Source organism: Calidris pugnax, unplaced genomic scaffold (assembly GCF_001431845.1).
Source record: "Calidris pugnax isolate Ruff unplaced genomic scaffold, ASM143184v1 scaffold71, whole genome shotgun sequence".
NCBI classification, from domain to species: domain Eukaryota; kingdom Metazoa; phylum Chordata; class Aves; order Charadriiformes; family Scolopacidae; genus Calidris; species Calidris pugnax.
The window spans coordinates 2,831,660-2,836,617 of NW_015090882.1; positions in this window are offsets into that span (position 1 = coordinate 2,831,660).

Genomic DNA, 4,958 nt, shown 5'->3' on the forward strand with positions numbered 1-4,958 from the left:
AGAGTAGCACAATTGCAGGTCTGTGTTCTGCATAGTGAAAATCAGGCAACAGGAGCATGGGAAAAATTATTATTTTTTTCCTCCCTGATGTTTCTCTGCTTAAATCCAAGCATATATGGAGTCTTTCATGCCTCTTCAGCTGGGGGAAGCTCTAAAAAAGCACTATGCAGTAGCATTAATTTCAAGACTGGAAAACCTTTCTGTCTCTCTTCCCACTCCCAGCCCCCTCCCCATGATATGGAAAGGTCAGATCTTGTAGTTCTGCTTTGAAAAACGAGTTAGTAACGATAACTCCATCTTCGTCAACGGATCTACCTTCTGACCTTTCAGATTCATGCTTGGGTGGCTCCGATGATAAGTATGTATTTCTCTTTAACAGACTCGTCTGTTCAGGAAGCGGCAAGAGGTCTGGGCGCCAAAAATGTGAGCCTTTTGGTGATTCTGCATCACCCCGGGGAAGTAACGATGATGCTCCAGATGCAGGACCACGTCATTCTCCCAAGCGCCTGCTTGTGACAACACAACCCGGTCCCTCCAGCGCCCTTCCTGCTGCCTGCCAAGTGCTCGGAGGTTCCGCCGTGGACAAGTGGCTTGGCTTATTTATGTTTTTTTTTTAATTTATGATTCAGCTTTCTAATCTGGTCTGAGCCTGCACTGTCGAACGGCCAGCTTTGGAAACGCAGGAGGCAGCTGCTGCGTATCATTTCATTGGCCTGAAAGCAGCATCTGACTAGATGTCTGGTGAAAGCTCAGCTTCAGAACACCTAGCAGCGCAACGTTTAGCTTCTTGAAAAGACAACCTTTTGAATTTAAAGCCTCTGCAAACCTAACCCGGAGCTTGTTTGAAGGTAACTGGTATGTCACACGAAGCGAGTAGGCTGGAATGCAATACTGAAGCCGGGGAGGCATGTTCATATTTGGAAAGCTGCGAAAACCAGACAGAGAGCAGACAGGCTTCAAGAGAATTTCATTACAAAGGCGGTGAGCAAGGAGTGAACAACACCACGGTGCTCGTACAGTCACTCAGGGCTTTCACTGGTGGTCATTATTCACTCCTGTGACTCAGAAGGCTGGAAGAGGTAGTCTCCGACAGGGGCAATACCCCCCAAAAAAGTGAACTTCTGGTGGGTTCCAGGTTATTTATCAACTTACCCCTTGTCCTCCCTTTCTTGAACACACCACACTTCTAGATTTTCACTTCCGTACCCAATGTACAAGTGAAAAACAAGGTATGTCTAACATAAATATGTATTTTGTCTAAAGTGTAGCAACATTAAGGCTGAAGAGTGACGATGTGCTTTTTCGTCACATGAAGATGTTAAAGACAAAGCTCAGATCCTAATCCAGGCCCCATGCAGATGCGGGGGTGTTCAGACCACCCAAATTTAGCTACCCAACTTGGCTGGTTAAACGAGCCAGCTGGGCTCTCCAGGTTCCCTCCGGAGTCAATGGGGGAGAGAGACTTGCTTCCAGGAACTATTCAGTAAGGTCGTGTCGGGCTCCTGTTCTGAACTGCCTCTAGGAGAGCTTCTCAATTTAGGGAGTTCGAGGAGGCAAGCTGGGTAACTTAACCAGTTAGGCGGGGTGCCCAAATTCAGCACTCTGAAAACACCTCCCGTTGTGCCGTAGAAACAGCCTCACGTGCCTTCACATCACAGAATCATAGAATCACCTAGGTTGGAAGGGACCTTTAAGATCATCCAGCCCAACCATCAACCTAACTCTGACAAAAAAAAAAAAAAAAAAAAAAAAAAAAAACATCAAGCTGCAGTATGTGTGGTTCACATGCAGGACTCTAAGGAAACTCTGGAAACAGTGGTGCAAAGGAGAAAAAGGAATAAGTATTACAGCATCAGCCGGGTCATGGTCTTAGCAGCTGAGCAGTGAGAAAAAAAACCCGGAAAAAAAAAAAAAAAAAACCCCCAAAAACCCCAAAAAAAAAACCCGGAAAAAAAAAAAAAAAAAACCCCCAAAAACCCCAAAAAAAAAACCCGGAAAAAAAAAAAAAAAAAACCCCCAAAAACCCCAAAAAAAAAACCCGGAAAAAAAAAAAAAAAAAACCAAAAAAAATCCAACCAAAAAAACCCCAAACCAACATTAACCATATTCCTGAGCACCATGGTTTAGTGGTGGTGTGTTTGGGTGGTTTTTGCTGTGTACATCTGTACACAGCATCCAATGAAGGCACAAAAAAAAGTCTATTTTCCTGCTTTTCCCCTAGTTGGTTCATGTGCTCCCCATCTTTCCAGAATTCTTCATCTCCCTCTTTCCCCTGCACCACAAGAGACCCAGAAGCCATCTCCTTAGGAGTCTGGAGGTATGGTTCACAGGGAGTATGTGCTGTGTTGTAGTAGGGGACATTGGCCTTTATTCTTAAGAATATTATTAAGTGCTGGAGCGTATCCAGAGAGCCACCAAGCTGGGGAGGGGTCTGGAGAACAAGTCCTACGAGGAGAGGCTGAGGGACCTGGGCATGTTTAGTTTGGAGAAGAGGAGGCTGAGGGGAGACCTCCTTGCCCTCTACAACTCCCTGAAAGGAGAGTGTAGAGAGGTGGGGGTTGGTCTCTTCTCCCAAGGGAATAATGGCAGGAGCAGAGGAAATGGTCTGAAGTTGGGGCAGGGGAGGTTTAGATGAGATCTGAGGAAGAATGACTTTGCTGAGAGGGTGGTCAGGCCCTGGAACAGCCTGCCCAGGGAGGTGGTGGAGTCACCATCCCTGGAGGGATTTCAGAAACGTGTAGACGTGGCACTTCAGGGCATGCTCTAGTGCCCGAGATTGTTGGGTTGGGTCTGTCTGTGGGTGTGTGTGGTGTGGGGGTTTTGGGGCTCTTTTTGTTTGGTTGGTTTTGTTTGGGTTTTTGTTTTTTTTTTTTTTTTTTGGTTGGACTTGATGATCTCAAGGGTCCCTTCCAACCATGAGTATTCTGTGAGTGTGTGATGTATCACTGGTAGCTTAATTCAGAATGAGCTGTATTTCAGTGTTGGCAGCAGTGGTAAATTTGCTGCAGTCTACTGAAGCTTTCTATTTCTGTCCCTAGAGGTTCTGGTTCTCTTAGGACCAAATCTTTGTTGGCAGAACAGACAGGACTCAATGTTTACATCCGGCCTCTTCAGTTTCTAGATCATTTTATACTAAATATCATTTTGACCACGTTCTAAATTCTGATGTACCTGAACCTCAGGAATCCAGGTCCAAACTTGGATCTGATTATGTATGGGATGTCATTAGAGTGAATTCATCTGGCCGATGCAACAGCCAGACTGAAATAAAGGAGAGTAACGCCTGGAACCTGCTGTACTAGTGATGAGGAAAGAGGGACTGGTAGGAGCAGACACTGACACGAATTTCTACATCAGCTGGCAACAGAACGTTGTGACTCGGTCAGGGCTTGCGGATTCTGAACCTGCCAGTTAGTTTTACCTCCTTGTTGTGGGCAGAGGTAAGGTGCCCAGAAGAACAGCAAGGGTGTTCATCCACGGCGGAGAACAGAACTGTTTTCTTCACTAACTGGCTGAGGTTGGGCTTTTGGCTTTGACAAGGGTCCATCCCACAGGAGGAACCGCGCCACAGTGGTGCAATCCTGCCCTATAGCCGCCCTCAGCAGGCTCCAGAGGAGTCAGGGAGGGGAGGTTTGGGATGGTCTGTGTTGCAGCAGAAGAGGAAATAGGAGCTTGGAGTGACTATTCTGAAGGAACTGAGAGCTATTTCAGTTAGAAAAACCGAGGGATTGGAGCTAACTCTCTTTGCTCATCTAAGCTGGAGGGAGGAAAGCTGGATTGTTCTGAAAGACTGTCAGAGGTGAAGTCAACTTTGTTTGTTAAGCTGTTTTCATAACTCCTGTTTCTGGGAGAGTACTTGGTCCGAGTGAACTCTGCAAAGGTCTGCTGCCCGCTCTCCATCGGAGGGACCTTAAGAGGAGCAGTGTTTCTTGGTTGATGCTGAAGGCATTGCACCCACAGGTGCTGGGTCACAGGAAGGAGCCTTCCTAAGTAGGTGTAAACTGGAACTTGTTGAGGAAGGAGCAGGCAGTGGAGAGGCGCTTGATGTGTGACTTGGAGCACCATAATATGTGCTGGAGCCTTTGAGAATCTAAACAAGACAACGTTTCCACCTCTGGTCATCCTCTTTACACCAGCGATCAGAACCTTTTAGCTTACGGGTTGTTAAAAGTAGGATGTCTGGGATTGAGAAATGCCATTGTTTATTTGTACTTTATTTTAATGCGGAGTGGCTGGAAACCAAGTCTGTTTATGGCCGGTGGGCACTTTGTGTGTGTTTTTGGAGAGCATTCCCTTGCGTCTGACGGCGAGGGTGAGTGCTGTGGGCTGTCAGTGGGCTCTCAGGCAGGTTCATGCCGTGAGAGAATGTCCTTGGTGGCCACCCGAGGAAATGTGAAGCCCGGACCTGGGGAGGAGTCTTGTCTCTGCCCGAACCAGGGTCCTTCTCACAGGGATCCGCTCAGCCCGAGTTGTAACTGCAGCAAAACACAGCGGGGATGGAGCCCTCGGGTGGAGCCAGTCAGCAGCCCGCCCACCGCCTGTCAGCCTCCACCACGAGGAGAAGGCTTTGCCCTGCGTCCAAAAAGCCCCCAAAAGAGCTTTTCATCGGCCTTTCCAGCTACAGATCCCTCACCCAGCGCAGTCCTACCTGCCCTGGAGCCGGTCTCTGCCGCTCTGACCGTTAGTCGCCTTGATGGCTCGTTTCAATGGGCCGCCGGAGGTGCTGGATATCGCTCGATGTAAGAGGAAGCCACCCTTTATCACCATAGAGAAGGGGAAGCTGCCCGTGAATTGGGAACAGCCCCGTCCCATTGTGTGCAGGGCCCCGGGCTGTATTTATTTCCCACTATTCAAACTCTGCTCCGTGGACAGGGTGAATAATTCCCACCTGGGTTCATCTGCGGTGCCGGCGTGGAAATGAATGGAAAAGGATGAGCTGGTCTTTGCAATTTGTTTAC